General features: G+C 30.3%; 1 long non-coding RNA gene across 1 annotated transcript in view; it reads left to right on the forward strand.

Moving 5' to 3' along the window:
• Nucleotides 1-2,703: 2,703 nt before the first annotated feature.
• Nucleotides 2,704-25,631, forward strand: part of LOC129958875 (uncharacterized) — a 240,028-nt gene continuing 217,100 nt past the window's right edge. The window contains exon 1 of the long non-coding RNA XR_008783340.1: nucleotides 2,704-2,789. This is a non-coding gene — a long non-coding RNA (uncharacterized LOC129958875). The remainder of the gene's footprint in view (nucleotides 2,790-25,631) is intronic.

Genomic DNA, 25,631 nt, shown 5'->3' on the forward strand with positions numbered 1-25,631 from the left:
CTGTTTACAGTAAAATAGTTGCTCTTAAACGAATGTAATACATAATCCTACCCAACTTACGCAACACAGATAGAGCTTATATAAGTATTTATTCACTAGACCAAAACTCAAAATTTAGTCTGTTTACAGTAAAATAGTTGCTGTTAAACGAATGTAATATATAATCCTGCCCAACTTACGCAACACAGAGGGAGCTTATATAAGTATTTACTCACTAGACCAAAACTCGAAATTTAGTCTGTTTATAGTAAAATAGTTGCTCTTAAACGAATGTAATATATAATCCTGCCCAACTTACGCAACACAGAGGGAGCTTATATAAGTATTTACTCACTAGACCAAAACTCGAAATTTAGTCTGTTTATAGTAAAATAGTTGCTCTTAAACGAATGTAATATATAATCCTGCACAACTTACGCAACACAGAGGGAGCTTATATAAGTATTTATTCACTAGACCAAAACTCGAAATTCAGTCTGTTTACAGTAAAATAGTTGCTCTTAAACGAATGTAATATATAATCCTGCCCAACTTACGGAACACAGAGGGAGCTTATATAAGTATTTATTCACTAGACCCAAACTCGAAATTTAGTCTGTTTACAGTAAAATAGTTGCTCTTAAACGAATGTAATATATAATCCTACCCAACCTTCGCAACACAGAGGGAGCTTATATAAGTATTTATTCACTACAAATACTCTTTTTGTTGTTTAACATTCACATCTCTAAGCGTATCCCTTTCCAAGTTTCTCCCTTCTTTCCAGTTTATTTTGCTTCCGTCTTTTTACCAAAGCGGTATCAAAATGCATAGTTATTGTTTCGGGAAAATGTATTTATACTCGCTGATTGTGTTGTCCTCCACCCACACTTTTTTTTTGTCTCATGGAGAAATTCGATGTTTCGCAGTCATTTCATCTTTATAAATCGAAAGGCTGACAATCTCGTTTTTTCAAACGCTTTTATTTAACTTGACTTGTGCCAATTTACATAAAATTATCTGCTAAGGGCCTGCTGACTATTAATTAGCAACTTATTACAAGAGGAATGGACCTCTAAACCATATATGGTAATATCAGAAAACTACAGAGCAGCGTTTTCTTCATAATTATTCAAATGAAGTGTCTTAATTTTCTGCCATGTGCATACTGATTATTGAAACTAATTATGCTTTAGGTGATCTGTTATCCTATGTGGTTAATCTCTTTTATTAATACCTAAGTCGATCCAGATACTATGTAAGAAAATACATGTCTACAACTTTTTAATTACGCTCAAATAATATCTGTACTTTGTCTTAAAGAAACGGCAGCTGCGTAGTTACTTTGTCTAAAACTTTGAAGCATTTTTATAGCTTTATGTTTCCCATAGTTTTTCTACTTTCAGAATAATTTATGTAGAAAAAATAGCCTACTGCTTTGTTTTCATCAATGTTCCCTGAAAGTTGCAACTAGTGATCTGCGACTTTGTTCACACGCGTTTGGACAACTTGCGTAGCACGCTAACTGGTACTTAAGAACTCTAAAGATTTTTTGAGATAAAATGTTATTTAGAAGCAACAGAAGCAGTGAAAATAAATTGTTGGCTTGTAGGAAATAGATTTTCTATTTGACCACTAGGAAACTAGCCAGATTTCAGATTATTTCTCATTTTATAAATGTTATATTGCAGAAACTTGCAGTAACAGATTTTGCCATTTTATGATCTTTGGCAATCTCTTGTTATATACTGGTCAATTAAGTCCCATATTTCAATACATTTTTAATCCAATAAGCATATTACTGATTTACTTTAGAATTATTTTTGATTTTAGAAAATTTATTAAATACTGTAAGTTATTATTGATTTATTATTTCTTACTCAATATTACATACTCCTTTGCACACACTGCTATTCAAAGTGACAATAGCTGTTTATGATTTTTTTACCACAAAATGAACGCAATGAAATACTTAGGAATTTGACCAATTATTATTTAACAAATTCTAATACTGTTCTAATATTTTTTGAATTAAAAAATTTGTATTTCTGATAAATCTATTTTTTTCCAACTGGGTTAAAAACATTTTTTTAATCGACCTGCTTGCGACCGCTTGCAGCTTAACTGCCTTGCTAATGGGAAAATTCAAAAAATAATTTGAATCAATAAATAAATATTGATTTAAACAAACGAGGAACTTGTATATTTGAATTTAATCAAATTATCAAATTTCGAAATTGAACTTATCAAATTTCGCACTTGTGTGGTTATGGACGTGCACGTAGAATACCAATATTTTTTTCCATTTGCATTCAGATTGTCAGTGTGAATTAAAGACACTCAAGAAAATCTGCCGATTGTGAAGTGCGATCAGTCACCTGATTCTTAACAGCAGAACATAAAAGAAGCAACACAAAAGATACAGAAAATCATTGTTAAATACGAGGGGTCTATGTTGAAAATAAAATAATGACAGTAAAGCTGGAAAATAGACGGAATTACTCAAGGGAGTTGGGGAGACTTCCACTGCTTCAAAACCATGAAATCCGTCCATTATGGCTCAAACTTGAAACCTGATCTAATCCTTTGGGAGGGAGGGGTTAAATGATACGCCATACGGACCAGGCTTTACGAATAACAATAGCCACCCCTCTTGCCTCTAAAAGCTTTATTTGGGGGACATGTGCTTAGACACTGAAGCGGAAGGGGACATGAAGCAGTGAATAAAATTGGATATCAGTATTGGCAGGGCGGACCTATGAAGAAGCCATTCAAAAACTCTTCTTTCATTATGATGAATGCTTAAATCGGTAAGTATATTTATAAAGTATATTATGATGAAAAATCAGAAATTGTATGAAATATTAGAAAGTATCTACATTTTTTATTTCTGTTCTACTTGTTTAGTTTTTTCATAATTAAATTTACTTAAAAAACTGCAAAACAACCTCATATAAGACTATACTTTCTTTCACCACCAAACATACAAGGTTGATATTCCCAGCTTGATCTCTATTTTTCGTAATGTGATTTACTGCTGAATTTCTTAATGTGATCTACGGCTGAAATAGTCTCAAGTATTCAGACAATTAATGTAGCAAGACATGTAGATTTTGTTCTGTTCAAATTCATTATTCTGAATCATTTTTTTTTAAAATTTGTTATTGTTTTGAACATTTATAAAATCCTTTTAATTTAAATCATTCACTGATTCATAGTTGCAGCGACATATTCCATTTTTTAATGTCATTTTTATATGGCATTTTGTTTGCTTTTATGTATTGGGGTACGAAATTACACTTTTATAATACAATATACTGTCTATATCATAAGAGAATTGTTAGCGCATCACTCTTGCTTTTAACTTTTTATCTCCACTTTTACTATTTGATTTTTTTCACTGCTTTTTCTGATCCCATTTTACATAATACAAAGACTTATTAATTTTTTTTGCCTCGTTTGTGTGCTGAAAATATGCGTCAGTTTCTTTTAGAAGTAAAATGGTATTATTGTTCCTCGCCATTTATAATTCGGCCATGCATTTTTCTTTGCAATATCGAAGCTATATTTTATGCCAAATTTCACAGCAATGGCAGAAACGGGAAAACAACTAAATTTAATAAAAAAAACTTTTAAAAATTCGCTTTTATTAAAGTCCTAAAAAGTAGAATTTACTTTGATTATTTTCGACTTTTTGTTTTTAATTTATAATTCATTATTATGAGTATAATAGAATCTTCAAATAAATCTCTTTCTGAACTTTTCTATAAAGTGGAACCATCAATTCAAAATTTAATTTCAGCAATCGATTAAATGATAGTTAAATTCTTACAATATTAAAATTGAGTATTGTCTTTAAGAATAGAGATGTATGCCAAATTTAAACTTTAATGCATCAAGAAGTAATAAAATTCGATTGCGAATTTCCAACTTTACAAATAAGAAACAAGTAAAGTTAAATGAAAGTTAACGAAAATAAATTCGATCATATTTAAACATTTTTCACCATAATGGTTAGTTTCATCAAACAGTATAATTCATATGGATGGATAACTGAAGCATTAAATGAAATAAAAATGAATAACTATCGCGAAAATAAATAAGATAAAAGAAATAATAAGTTATAATAAAGTAAAATATAAGAGTAATTTGTTAGAAGTTTTTATAAGGAGAATGTATATTTATTACAATGCATTTATAAACATTATAAACTGGAATGGTTGTTTACACACTTGAGTAGATCTTGTTTTCAAGCACATTTTGCATTTAAAATATGTACTTTTTAATAAAAATGTTTATTATTTAAATCGAAAAGACTTCAAAGGTTTAACAGAGCTGAAAGAATGCTGAAGAAAAAGTATAATCCCTTTCAAAATCATTAAGCTTGCATTTTTAACTTATGAGAAAAAATTTTGAGATGTTTCAGCCTCTTCTAAGGAGTCGTTAAAAATTCTACGAAATTTTCTGCGCAATGATGCATTATAGATTAGAAGTTCTGCGAAAACATCATTATAACCGATCCATTAAAATTTATGTTTCAAACTAAAAGAAAATTACTGGTTTTTATCTTTTTTATCATTAACATGCGGCTGTTTCATACTTCACGAACAAAGGATTCAAGTAATTATATTTGAAATCTTCAACAAAATGTTGAAAGCGTAATTTCTTTTATTTGTATTTGCACGAAATTATTTTTTTGAAAAAAAAAATTCTATCATGTAGCATTTAATTTGTATTAATAACTCTCTTTAAATAAATATTAGAATTAAACTGTAGCTTGATTATAACATGTTTTTACCATTAGAATCAAAAAAATAATTGCTTTGGCATTGATTTAGAGGTCAAACCAATATAGTAAAAACATGGGAGCAGATTGAATTATTTGAAATAATTTGGAACTTTAATCCCATTTATAATATATTTTAAGTTTCTAATGATTATTCAAAAATTTTCTTTTCTTATGATAGTCATTGGGATTTAATTCTACCAAGTATTGTTTTCAGCAACTTCTGATTTAATGATTTTAGTTTGACTTTCATATTTTTTGGCGAAAGATTTCTCTTTATTAGTGAATGAGGAAAACGTATTTTTAAAAATTGTTTCGTTTCTTTAAGTTTTAATCATTTTTTTAGAATCATCATACTTCTTTTTAGAATTCGTTATTATATATTATATATTATATTCGTTACTAAAACTCGAAGCACAGGTAACAAAATACAGTCGAAACATCCAAAAAAATAATTGCAATTATCAACAACATATATTCAAAAATAGTAAATCATTTTTGAATAACTGCAAAAGTTCCAAACGCGCAAAAACTGTCACTGGTGATCAACACTTCAAAGACAGAATTTTTCCGACAACTTGCTTGAATGTTTCTCAATACTTTCTCTGTGACAAGGCAAAGAAGCTTCTAGAAGGATATGATATCTTCGTTCCTAATTGAGATATTTAAAAAATTTCAGCAGTTTCGAAAATCCTTATTTTTGTAGCTAAGTTGCTAAATGGTCGCTAAGTGCGTTGCCAAGGTCGGAGGCAATGACATTTATTAAAATATCTGTAAAACTCTCTTCCTTACCATGAAAATAACTGCGAGGGAAAGTACAGAATCGTAACTATATATTATGGATCAATCCTTTTAATATTCATCATGAGATCACACAATTACATTGAATTACAAAATTTAATTTATTAACTAAAAATTAGGTTCTCAAAATATTGTCTTCATGTAAAAATGTAACACAATTGTATAAAATTTCAAGTGTCTACTACGCTAAAAAGTGAGTGACAAATCGATTACAAAAATTTCAATTTTGCAAATGCACACTTGCACACACACACACACACACACACACACACACACACACACACACACACACACACACACACACACACACACACACACACACACACACACACACACACACACACACACACACACACACTATAAATGGAGATGGTGTATTAAATTTGTCTATTGTATAGTATTCACAATCAGTAGGAAATTAGTACATTTTAAAAATTTATAAATAAAAAAGTGATATATTTTTGAACAATAAATAATTAGAAGATTACTTTGTTTTATTTTGCATAAAAAAATCTTATCACATTGAAATCACTGGTATCGTTTTCTGGAATACGAATAAAAATTTACAATTACATGAATGCACCAAATAATGTAACATTCCATTGCAAAAAAACAATTACTTAAATACAAACGAAGGAACCAAACATTTATCTGATTATATTAAAAAATTAATAATCGCAACCGCGAAAGCGAGCCACTATCACCCTACCATTATTGAATGACAGTCATCTCGACGGCACTGAGGCGGGTACTATGGTTGAGTTCTAATTGCCACTTCTGGCCATGGTACAGTCCATTAATCATCATTGGAGAGAAGGTGGCTGAATCCTACACTTTATTTTAATCATCAGGGAAGCGAGAGTCAACCACCATATCGGAAGCTTCCTCAATTCTAGGAGATCCCCCAACGAAGATCACACCAAACATAAGACTGGGAACACAATAGGATAGTCCAATGTTAATTTAATTAAACTTCAGGTCAGAAATCTCTTCCTTTATTTATGCATTTCTAACAATTAATTTATTTATAAATTTTTTTTTAGGTGAAATGAAGGAATTAGAAAAAAAACACTATCATATTCCATACTGTTTGGAAATATGATACATGTATTTAGATATGGATTAATCCATAGAGTATTAATTTCGAATGATTAAGAAAAAGTCGATTCTAGGAAAGAATGAGCAGGAATAAAAAAAGTTCATCACAGCAGAAGAAAATACTATAATAAGTTATATTAATTTTACTATTGAATTATTAAATTAATATAATAAATACATTTTAATTGGTTGACTATATTTATAAAGTATCTAGATTAATTTGAGAAATTGGTCCAGTTGTTGAAGCTGGGTCTTTATTATTTTATTTTTTGATATTTCTTGAAAATGGAGGGCGATGATTGAGGGAAGCAACAACTGATAATGTAAGTGATCTATTTCCATGAACATACATAGGAAATCGGTACTACATTTGAGGGAGCCTCTGAAAGTGACTTTTATAAAGTATTTAGTCCTGATAATATCAAATCCCTGCTTTGTTGTAACTCCAGGGCTGTTCAAAGACGGACCTCATCATCTTTTTCAAAAGACGTGGACGACACATGAACTGGTACTTCCTTCGCTAAGCTTCCTCACCACACCGGTGGTATTGTGGGGCTTGGCTTCGAAGGACTTTGGTCACTTACATAATGGGTCTTTGGTTCAACATAGTTTGGTTTCGAGTCCAAGAACTTGCGTCCTGAACCATAGTCTTTTCAACTAGGCCACTGGTGCCGCTTTCCTCAACTGGAATGTATAGATAAGTAGAGTTTTTGAGATTGCTCTCCAAAATGGACAATTGTGGGAAGCAAACGATCATTGAGGATTGTCTAGAGGTCGTGTATTTTTATCTTAATTCAAATAAAAACCATATATGCATGAACGTTCCATATATCTTTCCACATCGTTTCATTTGGGACAGTTACAACCAAGCTTTGCACATTATTCCGTTAATGTGCACATTAAAACCCACAAATCCATTAATGTGCAAAGCATTGCACAGTATTCTGCAAGCTTTGCACATTATTCCAATAATTCCACAATATTCCATTAACCAAGCTTTGCACAAAAGAAAGAACGCCGTCAAACCTGCAAATTTTTTTATTTTTTAACCTTCAAAACTTAATTAATTAATCAATTAATTAGAAATTTACAGAAATGTTGTTTTTTTTGCAGTAACTTCAGAGGAAATTTCTTTACAAGAGATATTTTAATACTACCTTAAAATTCAAAATTTTACTTTTATAGTGATACCAAATTATTTTCTGCAGAATTTTTTTCTTCAGTTTTTATTAATTCTTTAAAAATATCACAGGCGATTTTGAAATACAGTAAGACTTTGATCTATTCTACTCCTACTTTCCGGAATTTTTGTTTCATTTCTATTGTATTTTTTTGAATGGTTTAAAGCAGTTGCTGTGCGGTGTCTAAGACCTTTTATTTTCAAGTGATGACAAGTGACCAAGGTTCACGGACAGTCAGCCATGTAGTGTGACATAATAAATAGACATAGATATTATAGTCATTTATATAAACATAGTTTTTTTTGTTTAAAAATTTAGTACTTTAATGATTCTTTGGTTTTGCCAAATATTTTAACATTATAATTTTCTGTATAGTATGGTATATTTTGTAATATTTTTTGCAATAAATATAAATTATGTTATTAAAATGTGTGTGTTTAAATGAATTTCTAGTTGAAGTCTAAATTTATTAAATTTAAAGCACAACTCTATGACTCATTTTTAACATTTAATATATTATTTAATTGCTAAAAAGATGCACACAGTCATTCTAATATATGTGTTTTAAATTCAAATAAAAAATATCAAATTTGAACGTTGACTAAATCTAGTAAATGTGCAAATGGTTCCTGATTATTTTTTTATAAGAAACATTTCCATAGAATAAAATAGCATCTTTTAGATATACGACCAAAAATATTCTAAAAAGCTCTGTATAAAACCCAAGAATTATGATACACGTGTCTGTAAGATATTTCGAGAAGGACTTCCTTCCGATTTGTATCCATTCAGCGAATCTTTTCACATTCAATTTGAAGCTCTTAGTATCCAAAAATATTCCCTCTAAATAGGAAGGACCCTTTGGAATTCGAGTGACAGCTGATTTGGGAGGATTCGTCAGTTCGACTTAGTGCTTTTTATAGTGCTAAACTTTTTTCGATTTCTTTTATTTTTGGAAGAAATTTCTTTACTCTCTCTCTGTTAGGAAGAAAGTGAAAAGATTTTCAAGTGACTGTTTTCGCAGGTTGTTAAAGCTTTTCTTTGAATATGCTAAAAGCGATTTTTTTTTTTACATGATGTTAAAAATGTTCCAAAATCAAAAGAGCGAAGAATGAGCTAAAGAATTTCAAATCTTCTTATATTTTATCTACTCATGACCCTATGTCATCTACAAAAGTGTACCGCTACTACAAAGTGTACTACAAAAGTGTACAATTTAAAATTTCTATATCCCTTAGTATATATAAATATATATATGTAAGCGTTATTTTATGTAAAGCAGAATGTAGTTTCGAAGACAGTGAAGAAACTTTTAATTTCGTGACGTCGTTTTATTTCATTTTGAAGAAGCAGGCATATGTACAAGCGATGAGCTCACAGAACGACACAGAAAGGAATGAGGAAAAGGCTCTTGGACATTTTATCCCTGGTCTTATATAACCTGAGATTTTGATAGGGAAAATATTTCTTTACAGTGCTAATATATTATTAAGATTTCTGTAAGGATTTTTGCTACGTGCGTCGAAGAGGCAGGGGAAACACAGGGATCTCCTAAAAAAGAATTTGTCTCGTCAGCGGTATTTGCCCTTCACGCGGAGTGTGGGAAAGTGAGGCTTTTAGCCGATTCAGCAATTTTACAAAGCTACTCTTGAATTAATTAAGTAGAGAAAGTGGAATTGGATCGCGAAATAAGAGAATATTTTTAGAATGAAGTTACTATGGGCTAACTTAAGATAAACATTAAAAATTAATTAAATTGAAATTAAGAGTTTAATATATATATATATATATATATATATATATATATATATATATATATATATATGAAGGGAACAAAAAAAAATGGAGGAATGAAGCATCCATTCATATTGATAAAAATAAATTAGCCCATTTAATCTAGAAAAATCTAGAATTTTCACAGCGCTTAGTTATGTATGAAAATGTTTATCTCTTCCCCAGGTGTCTATACAAGTGAAAACCAGTGGCAATGGTCTCCTTAAAACTTTCTCGTATACACTGTAATAAACTTGTCATGCCAGAGAATGCCTTACATGGCAATGGCATACAATAGTTACGAAATGGCGTAAATTTAGCATTTTTACTGAATCTATGGAGTCGTCATTGATGAGTTATTTGCCTATTTATCCCTGGCATGTTTGATAATATAAAAAACTCGAATTTGTGTTTTAGACACGTTTTTTTGACCAGATAGAAACAAAAATTTGACACAAAACTGCACTTGTATTCACCAAATTTCGTAACAAATGTGATATATTTGTCATTGCGTTTTTGAATTAGCGTATTCATTTTTCTGAAAATACAGACCGACAGACAGTCAACCCGTAGTTGAATTTGGCTGAAACTAGTGTCTACCCTATAGATGTTAAATCTATGTACTGAATTTTATTTATATAGCACTCTTCGTTTTGTAATTATCATGTCAATTTATATTCAAATATCCAGGCAGACGGACTTCCTCAAAACAGGTTTTCCTCAAAATGTGACAGAAATTTGAAAATTTAGTACAAAAACCGTATACCAAGTTTCAGCCGTCTGGCTCAAAGGGTTTTTAAGTTATCTTTGTCACAGGCAGATAGACGGATATTTTCTAAAAGTGTGTTTTTCAAAATCAGGAGGATCTAAAACATGGAGATTCACCTTAATCTCGAGGTCGAATTTTTTGACGATTTCTATACATTCTCTATACTACGTACACCAGAAAGTAAATAATAATAATAATAATAATAATTGATTAATGAATGTTTGGCTGTCCAGCTGATGTGTCGCGGTCCTGAAAATTGATATCATGGAAAAAAGGCTTTGTGTACAAATCTAGGACAGATTTAATCTTTAAAAGTTTAACTATTCTTCAGCTGGGTGGCAAAAAGAAGTTTGGAAAGGGCGATGATATATCAGGTGTCATTTCCTTCATGACCACGGTTCAAAATTAGTTTTTGATTATGATCTTGTAATTATTAGAAAATTAAGAGCTGAAATCGGAACTAATCCTCATGAAAGATTAATAAAAGTCTATAAAACTAGACTTTAAAATTTTAAGTGGCGAGCAACTTTGATCAAAATGGTCTACCCAATATAATAAAATTCCCTACTCTTACAAATCATAATGATAATAACAGTAGAATATATATGCAATGCAATTTTTCAATTGGAGGTCATTTGTCTTTAAAAATGTGTTTAAACTTATCTTTTAGAAATTTAGCTTGAATTGCTTTGTGTTTAAAAATATAATTTTGCAATCAATTTTTAACTTGCGCATGGTTTGAGAATTTTTATAGTTGTATATTCCCGATGATAACACAATATTTTCAGATGAATTCACATGAATGGCGCCACCTAATAGCGAATTTGAGGAAAAAATGATTTCAATCCTCCATAATATTTATAAGAATGAATTATAACTTTAATTCACCGAGTTTCCACTTTTTAACCTCTTATAGCGCTAAAAAGTGGAAACTCATTGAATAAGAAATTTTCTTTTTCAATAAAAGGTATTTTTAATAATAAACGTATTATGGAGAGTTACTACCAAAACGTATTTTTAATAATAAACGTATTATGGAAGATTATTAATCTAACGTATTCTTTGAACCATTATATTTATTTATTTAGTGCAAAAGAAACATACTAATATACAATTTTGAAACAAAAATATGCACTGAGGAAGTAGTATATTATCAAGAATAAAATACTCCTTCTGGATTACTGTTCAAAGTTTAATATCCCTCTTCTTTAAAGAACTAGACAAATTATGGCTCTATAAGGATCGATAAATTTGCGCAAGGATATAAACCCATCATATAAGCAGAAAATATAGTTTCAGAGAGATGTGGAACATCTAAGATTTGCAGAAGGAATGATTGTTCTTTTTGTTTTAAGATCTCGTATTCTTAGAAGAATCCAATAACTTTGGATTCTTTTCTTCAGTGTTTTCTGCATTTTCTCTCTTATACATCATCATTATTAGATTTAGAGGAGCATTGCGTTTGTTTGTTTGTTTTTCAAAACTTTGTTATTTTGCTTTAGTTTGATCAGGCTGCAATCTAAGTTTCGCATTTACTGAAACTTGTGAGTTTGTAATGATGCCCTATTTGAGTAAACTGCAATTTAAATGTTAAGAAAATTCTAAAAATAATATTATAAATGAAATAATTTCTTGAAAGATAGTAGAAAATTGTCTCTAGAACAAAAGTTAAAAAAGTCTCTTTTGAATTTGCTTGATTTCCTGGCTATGGATTGTCTCTTTACAGACGTACTTATAAAAACTAAAGTCAGTGGCACAACAGCGCGTGCTAAACTCCAGGCCTTCCCTTCATCTCCAAATCACGTCAAAGACGGCCACGGCAAAGTATAGACCCTCAAGCTTTGTGAAGTCTCTCCTTACTGGGGATAAGCCCCTACCGGGGCTAGGCGCCCTGTCAACCCAACCATCTCTATGCGGTTAATAACAAATAACAGAAAATCAAATATGTATTTTCAAAAATTTTTTTCTTCTGATCGACTGAAATCAAAATTTGACATTGAACTTCAAACTGTAATCGCAAGACTGCATATCAAACATGATTTGTTTAAGTCGCCGTATTTTCGAATTAACGATTTCATATACTTGCGAAAGTACAGTTAAACAGACGGTCAACCTTTTGGCAGATTTTTTAAAACATTTTACGAGGGTCTACATTTTAGATTCTAAATCAATATGCCAAATTTTTTTACGTAGTTCTTTATGTTTTGAAGTTATCAGGTTCGCTTACAGTTTTCTGAGTTAGACAGATACACTTTGTTGTGTTAATATGCTGCCTTTTTCGAATACTAGCACAATGAGGCGTATTTTGTACTTCATAGTACAATAAAGAAAACGGTCGGCGTCCTGGCATAGGGGTAGCTCCGTGATCTTGGCGTCCTAGGTTAGAGTCTCGGTTTGGGCATGATTGTTATTCATCTGTTCTATATGTGAGATGTGTGAATGTGCCCCCCCCCTGTGAAAAGGGGTTGTGCAAGCGAATGTGATGCGTGAGTAGCTGAGACGTACTCTTGGCCCTAGTTGGCGCTACTAAAACCAGAGACGCTCCCTCGGCTTAAAATCGCGGACTTTGTTAGCGACCTTCTCCATGGCCAGTGCCATTATAAACAACAACAATAAAGAAAACTGAGCATAGACTTTTGTTTTCTTTTTTCCTCCAATTAAGTCCAGAAACTGATATAGATTTACAATATTGGTCTTAAGACTAGATATAGAATTCCACCTTTCTAAGTTATTGCGTTTTTTTAATTATTGGGTACACATGCGCACAGATGTACAGAAATACAGAGGTCAAAATGAGTCAATGATTAGGTTCAAAATCTGATGAATATCTATATTTTTAATAATAAAAATAGGCTCGATTTCATTCATCTAACTCCTTGCATTTTTGAGTTATCGTGTTTACATATACTTGGATGGGAGAACAGATGAGTGGATTTTGTTCAAAATTTGATAAACATTTGTAAATTTAGCGAAAAGGCCACATACCTGAATTTCATGCCTCTAATTTGTTGTGGTTATTGAATTTTTTGAAAGAAAGCGAAGAGATTTTATCAAAATTTAAAAGTCGAATTTTCTTTCATAATTACAATATTTTTCCTTTGTATATTTTGCATATAAAAACTAGTTTGAACCTGTTTTGAACGAAGAGAAAGTAAGATACTGTGAATGACTAGACGTGTATCCTTTTTCTGATGGATGAAAATATGAAAATTAAATATACTTGCATCCGAAAAAACAAACAAATAAAAACAGAGAGGAAAGAACATGAGGAGACAAAAAATAAAGTGATTACATGGAATAATGAAAAGTAAATAAAATCTTTTCTCTCATATTTTCGGAAGAGTTTATATTATTTTCTATACGACTCAGAAAATAATGATTCCTGGAAAGTGAATAAGAATTTCACAATCTAAGTAAGAGAAAATGGCTCTCTTCTCCATTTTATTTTTGGGAAATAGTTTTCCAAAATGAGAAAATTGAGTTTCTTAACTTTAAATTAATAACTACGACTTAAAAAAAAGATATTTAATTTTTGGTTTGGAAATTGGATAAACACATTATATTAGCTTTCGATTCTTGGAGGATTTATTAAAGAAGATTGAATTCTAGTCAGTAACCAAACAATGAAATATGAGAAATTGGGAAATATATGGGGAACAAAAACACATGATTTATCGATTTATCTGAGAATGATTTAGACTGTTCATGGTTTTTAATCCTGTAAGATAATTACTGTAAGCTGTTTTTCTGTAAAATTATTAATAACTGAAATTCTCAAATATGTTGATTTGTCAAAACGTTGAGACAGAGGATTATTTCAGAATGCTGTAATTAAATTTAATACATTGATAATTTTTTGCAAAATTTTATAAATGTTTAATAAATGATATAAAGATTTTGATGTTTTCAGTATATTTTTTAATGTTTTTCTTTTCAACTTTTAATATTAGAAATGATGAATGTGCTCTTTTTTTATAATTATATTGTTCTGTGGCGTGCAATATCTTTCTGTGGTTTTCGTCTGATTTATTATTTTTAATTTGAGCATTATATTTTGCTCAATAAAACAACTCAACAAACAAATAATTAAATGATTTTCAGTATTCCACCATTTTTGATCCCATGAAGTTAAATATTATTTACATTCTAAACAATTTATAAGAGGCAATTTGAAAAGTTTTTGTTTACGAATAAATCAAGATTCATGTTTTAAAATCTCTGTTTGCTAATTATAAATGTGCTCAACGAAAAACATTTCTAGGATTTATATTTGAAAAAATTAATTTGAAATTTTCCCAAAAGATGGCACTGTAATGAAGTAAAAAGGAAGATTACATTTCAAAAATGAAAAGACAATACAAAGAGTTTTTATTTACACATCTATGTACGTCCCTTGTCGATCAACAATATTCAGTCAGAGTGCCACCGCGTTATCAAAAACAAAACGCAATATATCAATAGACATGAAGGAGATTATGGCGGAAACTGCTGACTATCAACCTAATTTCATAATTTACATGTTCGTGATAAGTGCAATTTTAAGAAAAACCCACAAACAAAAGATACGAAGGAACAGGTCTGGTGATCGTGCTGGCCAGGTAAATGAGAATATATGCGAGATGGCACGTTCACCAGGAAAGTCAGTTCGAATCCCGTTCTTGGCATATCCTGCCGTATGACAGTTGCTCTGTCTTGAGTGAACAATGTGGTGGACAAACAGTCTCTTCGTATTAACGATCTTATCTTTATTTTTATTTTTATTATTATAAATCTATATAAAGCGAATGTCTATGAAAAATAGAAGCCAAACTATTTTGTAATTTAATCTCGCACATTATCTTTGTATGAATAGATTGTTAGATTGTTTTAACAAGTCATTATATAAGCTCGAAACGAAAGATACTTAGATCCCCTTCATAAACATTAGCACATTTAGAGTCGTTTCAAAAATAAATTTATAACTCAGCCAAACGCAGTCTCTCGAATAAGAAAACTCTGTTCGATGTACAGAAGCGGCTTTACGTATTACACTTGATAGAAGGCATTATACATGATATTATGTAAACAATTGCAATACGTGCCCATAATGAATTAAAATCCCAGATTTCCCTTTGTTATATATGAAATGTGGCTTGAAAATAACCGAACTGTTTAAGCTTTTATGCAATGAGTAACTAGTCAAGGAAAAACAGCAGATGGATTTGTCAAGTGTATCCCTTTACTGTTTGTTCAAGTTTTAACCCCGCATATTGCTCCGTTTCGGTCTGTAACTGACTCGTTCATGCGCTAAAAAGGCGAAGCTGAGGTTATGAAAGAATTTCTGAAATGAAGCACTGCTTCGAACAGAGGAAAATTCATATGAATTGGTGGACGGACCGGAAAGAGCAGTATATAGGGGATAATATCAAAATTGTAAAAATTAAAAACTAATTAGGCTTACAGTATAAGTTCAGATATTTCTCAGCCATACCTCGTATACCACTTGGGAAATTCATAATTTCATTTGTATATATTTCGAATATAGAATTTAAATCACCATCAGTTCTTGATTTAATATTATTTGATTATTTTATGTGCAATGTAAGTTAAAGCATTTAGAAAAAAAAGCAAAGGCTTGAGATTTGTTATATACATCATGCAAAACTCGTTTCTTGAACAAAAGTATGAATTCCTCCCTAAATTTTTACTTATAACCCGTAAACAGTTTAGAAAACTGAAAATGAAAAGTACAAGGGCTGTTTAGTAAAAAATTATCATAATTTTCAAACGATAAATAAAAAAAAATCAAGAAAATTTAAATTTAAATGACATATGTAACGGAAAAAAGAATAGAACAATAGAAGACGCATGTTTCACGGTTATAACGTTACTTCTATGACAGCCAGCGAAGTCGCTTTATTTCACTTTCGCCTACGTCAAAAATGGATATTTCCCGCAACAAACTGATTGTTACTTTGTTTTCTTCTTAAAATCTTGCTAGCTGAAGCCTATGTGCTGCCACAGAAATATTATGAAATGTATATCTTTCCCTATAGCACAGTTAGTAGGTGTTTAAAATGTTTTAAGTGGGAAGACAATCGACTTCCAAGGAAGATGGATTTGGTTCTCGAGTTGTTGCTCAAACGGAAGTACAAATCAACACCGACAATGAAGGGATATGACTGAATCACATTAAGACCCCAATCAGGAAACAATCAAAATCAATTTGACGAAATACGTTCGAAGTAAGAGAGTGTTTTCCATCATCAAAGGCGGTAGCAAAAGCTATGAAGGCGATTTTCAAGAGCCAATTAAAAATGGCTTCTAGCGTATATTTGAAAAATGTAAAAAAAAAAAAAAAAGTGAAATAAATGCATTGCATGTAACGGGGAGTATTTTTAGAAAAACCATCAAAATTTGGAATATAATTATCGGTAATCATATTTTTTATTAATTTACGATCATTATTTACTAAACAGCCAACATATTTTAATTCTAATCTATTCATCATATGTTTTGGGAACGCAAAATATTTCATAAACACTACTGCATTTATCCATGAGCAAGATTTGAATGTTTTCTCCATTGCGAATACATGCATTCTACACAACAGATCTGCTGAAAACGCTCAGAAGGCCTGATGTTTCAAAAATATGCTTGCATCTGTCTGTGCTTGCCAAAAAGCAAATTGGACACCCTATTTGCTTCCTTATGCGGACTTACTTGATGGAACAGATATGAATTCGCCACGTAGTTAATATGTTATTTTTTTAACTTTTTCAGATGAGAAGCTTCAAAAAAAAAAAAAAAAAACTGCTTTCATGTTTCACAAAGCTCTTGCAAACAGTTTATAGGTCCGATGCCATAACCATTCGGCTACCCTGAACAGGATAAAACGAGATTCACACTGAAATGTGCATCTGAGGATGTCAATAAAATGGTGTAAAACAAGAATCCGAAGAAAAATATTGAATTTATTTCTCAGTCTAACCCTTCATATTACTTATTTGAAATAATTTCATAAATTTCTAAAAAATTATGTGTTAGATTATTTCAATGAATCTGTTAAATCAATCATTTGAAAAGTTATATAGTTACATCAAACGCAAATTTTGAAGTATATCGAAATGAAAAAATAATCACCGCATTCACATCCATAATCACTGGTATATGTTGAGTTTTTCTTGATATAAGTTTTACTTTTTGTCTGGCATAGTCGAATTAATTTGTGTTTATTCATGACAAGCTATTATAGATTCAAAAATAGTTTCCCGCTGAATAACATTTTTACGCCCTCTTTTTTTTTTCGGCTGTGGAGCATTGCAAACAGAACTTTATAATAAAAATAAATTAATTGAAGGAGTTAATTTTATTTACTTATTTACTCTTACAATTATTATTTACTTAATTTACTTATTTACTTTATCCCCCTGGGGGGCACCTCGGAATGAGGATGAGATGCTTCCGGCATGGTGGTTGAATCTCGCCACCCTGGAGGGTACACGAAAAGGTGGAGGTCTGGCTCCTCCCATTGATGACGGAATGTACTTTCTTAGGGACGGGTTGTACCGTGGCCGGTGATGACCCTTAGGACTCAACCACAGTTACCGCCAGTGTTGCTGTTACGGCGGTCGAGTCATTCAGTATTTATTATCTGTGTACCTTCGGGCGGATCGGAGAGACAGTGACTTACTTATTTACTTATTTCATTTACTCTTAGAATCACAAATTAATAATAAATTCATATAAAGCGAAAATTTCCACAAAATGAAGTTATTCTGCTTTTTTCAGTACGATTTAACTTACTGAATAAAGCAGGATGTATACATTGCAGGACATTTTCATTTGATGCTTAGACTTCCTAACGAATTAAGAACTTTTATTCATTGTTATGGGGTGCAGTTATGCTAAAATAATATTAAGGTAAGATCTTCGAGTTTTCCTTAATATCCCAAGGATCGCTTTAGAGAGAAGCTAATTTAAAATCGATACTGAATAGGGAGAGTTGTAGCCTTTTCAAAAAACTTTAGGAAAATAAATTTGACTCATAATTTACAATAGAATTAAACTAATAGATTAAATATCCTCATAAAGAAATGTTCTTTTCTTAAACTTCTTCAAATCGAATGTTTAATTTCAAAGCATTGCTGAATATCGCAGCAATGCTGTCACACAAATCAGTTATGTATTTGTAGTATTTATTCAATTTGTCATTGTGAAACTGGAAGTTCTTCATGCATTCAAGTCTTTTATGTATTGAGAAATTCGCAGTTTTATTACATCTCACGTTTTAAGCTCATAACAATAATTATTAATGATTAATAATAATGAAAATTTCAAAAAAAGTTATTTGTTTTGAAAATTACGATCAAATTTCTTATTTTCTCTCTATTATTGTAAAAACAATCTATTCTCATTTTCTCTTTTTTATTGTAAAAACAATATAGTTCGTTATTAAGCTTTTAAAACATCCTCTCTTATCGGTTCAACTCATAATCTGATCTATTTTAATTAACTGAAAATTTTTGGAAAAGCCAATTAATGTCGCTCGCTCAATCTTTCGAAAATCCTGAATATTTTGCAAACACCAAAGCCAGGCTTTTAAGGTACTTCGAAGGATTATACATTCAATTTCCCCCCTTAGAATTCCTTGAAATGTTTATTAACTATAAAATGTTTCCGGAGTTACCGTTTATTGGTTACTACAAAGCGGTCGCTTCTAAGTAACACGATATACGTTCGTTACTTGTTGGAAATAGATTAGCCTTTACAAAGCGGATCTAGGTATATTTAGACTCGTATTTACCTTAGAGCTTCTCGGAAGGGTAGGGTTATTATTGGGAATATTGAGGGAACAGCTTTAACGTCAAATCCTGAAAGCTGGCAGCTTTCCCTTTTAGGATTTGAGAAGAGATTAAGTAGTTAAGCAACATACCCACAAGCCAGAAAATAATCCACGAACCGCAGAGCGTAACCTGTCACTTGGAGCAAAGACAGAACTCGGGATTCCAATTAACCGCGTTGGATCCTTTTCACAGGGACACCGGGATCTTCCTAACCATGGGGAAAAGCATGTCAACGGCAAACACGATCTCTTAATTATCTCGGAGCAGGGTGGATTTTCCAGCTTGGCTCTGTAAGTTACTTTCTAAGGAATTAAGAGAGTTATTTTCACAGTGAATAAAAGTACGATTTATCTGAAAGAAATTACTTGTTTTCGCAGAGCAATCTTAAGTCGATTCTATCTTCTTTCTTATCTTTTAAATTATTCTGTGACTATTTGGCTTTATTTAAACATAAACGTTTCCTTCTTCATAGAAGGAGCAAAAATATGCCAGTATCAGAATCATTCTGATCTTTTTATATATACAGGGTGATCAAGAAATAACAGGAGGTGTTCGGAGCCTTGTAGTGTGTCATGTATTGGACGAAACATAACAAAATGTGGCCACCATACACATTAAAGTGTGCGGTTTCGATTTATCAAAAAAAAAAAAAAATTAGTTCCAAAAACCGCCGACAGGGGAAATCCTGGCGCTGCAAGCGCATACTATGTGGAGAAAAAAAATACATTGCCAATGGAAACAATAAATAGCAACACAACAAATACCAATGAAAAACGTTTATTATAGCAACTTAAAAATATTGCTCAAGGTGACCACCAACTTCAGCAACACACCAAATACCAATGAAAAACGTTTATTGTAGCAACTTAAAAATATGGCTCAAGGTGACCACCAACTTGATGTTCCAATAATGTATGCGGTACACGAGGTTTTCGACGGTGGCTCGCATCATATTTATTCGTTTGGCATGTAACGTTATTTAATATTTTAAAGTAGGAATGTCAGGAACATGTCCTTGATACACAAAGCCTTTCAAGTGAACCAGAACGCACCAATCAGAAATCGCCAAGATTCAGATCAGTGTCATAACAGAAAATAATCTTTCATATATCGGTATTTTAGTCCCCAAGACCAAGTGCAACATTTTTAATTCTTTGATCTTACCTGAATATAAGATATCACCCCTTTCATTGCATTTTTCTCTGGTATTTATCTCCCCATCACATTCACAGTCTGCATAAGAAATTTGGATTGATTCTACTTATTTGCTTTAGCTACAGGTACTCTCAAACATGTAAAGGTATTTTATTCTCACCACACTAATAAAACCAATAAACATAGTAACATTATTAATATGTTTAAAACAGTTTATTTATTTATATTTATGCTTTTTTTTTAATTTTATGAAATGAAATTGCTCACTCAAATGATAAAACATTTTTTCGGTATTTTAGTAATTTTTATATACTTTTAACTAAAAGAAACCGCGCCTACTTTTGATTAGCAGATTTCGCAATTTAATATAAATGATATATTATTTTTTATTAAAAATACAAATGCATAAATATACTAGGAATGAGCTGTGTATAAAAGGATATGCAAGTCAAAATTCAGCAATAGTTTAACTATATATAAAATATAATAGTTAAATATATGTAAAATTTTAAAAATTTATAAAAGAGAGTTTTATGTTTTAGATCAAAATAAAAAGCTTTGCGAGGGACAAAACCATTTATTTTTTTTATCAATCTTTATTACAAAATTATTCATTTAAGAGGATGAACAACTGTTAAATTTTTACAAATTTAACTCACATTTTATCGATTGACAACTTCTACTTAAAAATTCTTCTTATGAAAAGAATGAAACTGAATTAAATATATTTAGATATATGATTCACTTCTGGAATATATGATTTATAAAGATACAATAAAATGATGAGAAAGTTTTAAACATTCAATTCCGACAGAAAGGCTGTGGAACGGTTCGCAATTTTTGTTCAAATACTTTGTTTAAAAATCTAAAACTAAATATTCTGACTTCAGAATAACACACACACACACAAAGGAATTACCTGGAGCAGAATAGGATGACATCTTGTCAGAGAAACAGGTAGAAAAATATTTTGTCCAGCAAATTTTCTAGACTTTTTAACCCACAGGGCCCCTTCAAGTGAAAAAAAATCGAATGGTTATTGACGTTCAACTGCTTTGTACAAGTAAGTGCAGACGATAGTTTCTTTCGAAGCTCAAAAAATCCAAAAGAGGAATCTTACACACAATTGGTCAGTTCTGCGGCTTCAAGGCAAAGAACTTTTGGAGAACAAATGATTCACCCCCGGCGAATAGGACGCTTGGTTGCTTCTGACAATTCGAATTTCCAGAAAAAAAAGGAAACTGTCAGAGAAAGAAAAAGAAAATAAAATTTATCTTTAGAAGTTGTGACAGCTTCACAGTTTTGAATATAAGGTTGACAACCATTTACGATTGACTATTTTGACTAACTTAAGATTTGTTTATAAATTTTGTCCCCCCCCCTCAATTATTTCAACTTCGCAAATTTGGCAAATGAAGAAATGAAATCAATAAAATTCTTCTGACGAAAAAAATGCGAGCAAAATCATTTATTTAAAACCAATCGTCAGTCAGCCAAGGAGAATTAATCCGCGATACTTGCTTTCACAGAACCAGCTTGAATTTCCCGAAAATAAACTAAAAGAATTTCAATTGCAAGTTTCTGGCAAAACTTATCGAGTTTTAGTTAGTTTAGTTATATTAACGTCCCGTTGTAAAGCGACACTAGGCTATCTTGGGAAGGATCTTGTAATTTTGAACCGCCGTCAGATGATGAGGGCAACACCTGAGCTGTCACCCTCTTCTCCACATTATTATTTATGATATAAAAGTTATTAAAATTATTATATATGGAAAATTAGTATTAATGAAAGAAATGAATTATTATTTATGAAATAAAAATTATTAAAATTATTATATATGGAAAATTAGTATTAATGAAAGAAATGAATTATTATTTATGAAATAAAAATTATTAAAATTATTATTTATGGAAAATTAATACCACCGAAGAAATTAATTATTATTTTTGAAGTTAAAAATATTGAAAGTTATAAAATTATTATGAAAATTATTGCTTATGAAATTAAAAATTAAAAATTATGAAAATTGTGAACTATGATATTAAAACTTAGGAAGAATAAGGAAAAGTATACTAATTACAGATGTGATGTTTAAATTGAATATTAATAATTTTTTTCGAAGAACGATCAATAATATTTGTCAATATTTTTAAGTCAGAGTATCAGTATTTTATTTTATCAGTATTTATTTCAGTATCAGTATTTTCAGTATTTATTTCAGTATCAGTATTTCTGTAATCAGTATTTTATTTTTAAAAAAATGACTTCGATGCGTATTTTACATTGATTCGATTTATAAAAGAAAGACCCTCAAATCATTAACTTTGAATGATTGAATCCAAGATGCGACGATTAAAGAAGTGATATGGACATGCGACAACTCCAAAAAGCACACTTCCGTTGAATGGTTTATAATTCAATAGGGTATAACTTGCGATGCTTGTTTAACGTTTGAAATGAAATTAAAAATTTTGAAAATTATGAAATTAAAAGTTATGAAGAATACATAATAATAAACTAATTACTGATGTGATGGTTAAATTGAATATTAATGATTTTTTCGAAGAAAAATCACCAATATTTGACAATTTTTTTAGATCAGAATCAACATTTTATTAAAAAAAGCGATTTCGACGAGTATTTTATTCGACGATTAAAGAAATTATATGGACATTGTGACAACTACAAAAAGCACACTTTCATTGGATGGTTTATTATTAAATACAGTTTAACTTGTGGCATTTGTTTATATAACATTTGAAGTTCAGAAGTTCGGAAAGTTCATTTATTTATTTTTAAATATCGATTCTTCATTTTATTCATCAGAAGTAGCATATCTCTGATTTGTAAAAAAGTTGCTTGGAATGTCATTTGAAAGGCTGTGTGACACATTTAGACAGTGTGTTATTTTAATCGAATTTTAGATTAATACGTAGTCAAGTATTTTGTCTCGGGTATTCTGTTTCTTTGAGTGCGACATTGTCTTGCATTAACTTTTGTCAAGGGTCGCCTTATCGATTTTGGGAACAGCCTTTTTCCCCTATGGGGGAATTCATTCTTGTTGACGGGAGATTTCTTTTAGTTGTTGGGAGATACTGAATTATCCTAAAAGTCGCATAACGGTATTAAATGACATTTTGAAGAAGTAAAACTATTTTGTTTATCAAAAATAAAAAAAAGGGAGAAATCTAAATAAATGACTGATATTAGCATAACACTCATAAGACTAAATAGGAATTCGTGCACTTTGAAATAAATATTGCGATGCTCTTTATTGTTGTTGCGCTGTTGTTGTGCACTTTGAAATAAATATTGCGATGCTCTTTATTGTTGTTGCGCTGTTGTTGTGCACTTTAATGAGATGCACTTTGAAATAAATATTGCGATGCTTTTTATTGTTGTTGCGCTGTTGTTGTGCACTTTGAAATAAATATTGCGATGCTCTTTATTGTTGTTGCGCTGTTGTTGTGCACTTTAATGAGATGCACTTTGAAATAAATATTGCGATGCTTTTTATTGTTGTTGCGCTGTTGTTGTGCACTTTAATGAGATGCACTTTGATATAAAATCATTAATATTTTTTTGAGTGATCATTGGAAAGAAAATAATCATTTTCGTTGTCAAAACAGATAAAATTATGAAAATTAGAAAACTTTACTTAAAAAAAAGAATAATAATAGAAGGGGAAGATATCATTTAAAAAAAACTAATCTCAAGATTTTGACGAATCTCCGAAATGAATAAAATAATTCAAAAACTAAACACATTCAGAGAATGAAACTCGGAATATAGACATTAGACATTGTAAATATCAATCAAATTTTGGGCCAAAATCCTGAAAATTTCAGAATATTGTTATTAAAAATTATGAATAAAAGTAAACATAGTGACATTAACAAGAATAATTGAAATAAGAATAACAATTAACTTAATGAAAATGCCTTTATTAGAACAGGAAAAAGATGATTCCCTTTTTATTTATTTTTTTCGCTATTCATTCTTTAATTCATTATCATTATAAAATTATTCATTATTCATTATCATTATAAAATTACAGAATTTTGAATTCTTCTTTAATATCCAACACCAGATAGCGCTACATATATATAATCAAAAATTAATTATAATAATTGATTAGCTGCTATTTAAATTCTGAAAATATTATGATAATGTATTGCTATCGATTTATGTTTTCGCTATTATCATTTTAAACATTATAGAATTTTGAATTCTTCTCTAAAATCCACCCCCAGTCGGATCTTTATATATATTGTCAAAAATTAATTATAGTGATTGATTAACTGCGGTATAAATTCTGAAAATATTATGATAATGCATTGCTATCGAGAACACAAATGTATAAACTGTTAAACTCTAGTACAGACAGAAAGTGTAAAATGGATTAGAAAAGTCCATCTTTAACAATATAAAACAAAGCAAGTAATATAAAAGAGTGTAAAAAGTTTCACAGTGACATAAAGTTTGAATTGAATAAAAAAACTTATTCAATTTTATACTCTCTTTGAAGAGCCATTAAAAAAGAGAAATTGCTAAGTTGAACACCTTTCCAAACTGATAACGATCCGGCTTTTTTCTCAAATAAGAGTACTTTCATTCTCGAGATAACACTTCAGAGAAAGTCTAAAGGAATAAAAAGTAAAGTAAAATTCAAAGTGTACTTCAACTACTTTAAAGGTATCAAAAATTTGAATGTAGTATCAAATTTTCGAATTGAATTAAATTTATAACTCAGTTCGAGTATTAAAAATGTGACTTCTTTAGAATTATAAATTTTTTTCTTTCCTTTTGCAATCTAATAAAACGAAGTTGTCGTTACAAATGTTATAATCGCGTTATAAACCATATTATAAACTCGATCTTTTACCATATTAAATTTTAATCATTATGAAAGCGTATTATGTTGAGTGAAAATTTAAAATGGCATTTGATAACGAATAATATCTATTGTAATTTTAATTTTGAATGTGTCCTCAAGAATTTTCTTTGCAATTATAAAATGTAACCAACGGATTTATTCTTTTCTCATCTTCTACGGGCACTATCAAGGATTGGTGCTCCTTTTTCTTAGTAATATATTGAAGGAAATCTAATATGCATTTTGGACAACTTTCTGACGTCCGTTTAAAACCAACATTTCATTCGGTTCTATAATGATAAGATCATGTGCCAAATTTTATCTAAATCATTGCATTTTGATTTATATTTTATAATACACATAACGCATATACAATTTAATATATAT

The sequence above is a fragment of the Argiope bruennichi genome, chromosome X1 (assembly GCF_947563725.1).
Source record: "Argiope bruennichi chromosome X1, qqArgBrue1.1, whole genome shotgun sequence".
NCBI classification, from domain to species: Eukaryota; Metazoa; Arthropoda; class Arachnida; order Araneae; family Araneidae; genus Argiope; species Argiope bruennichi.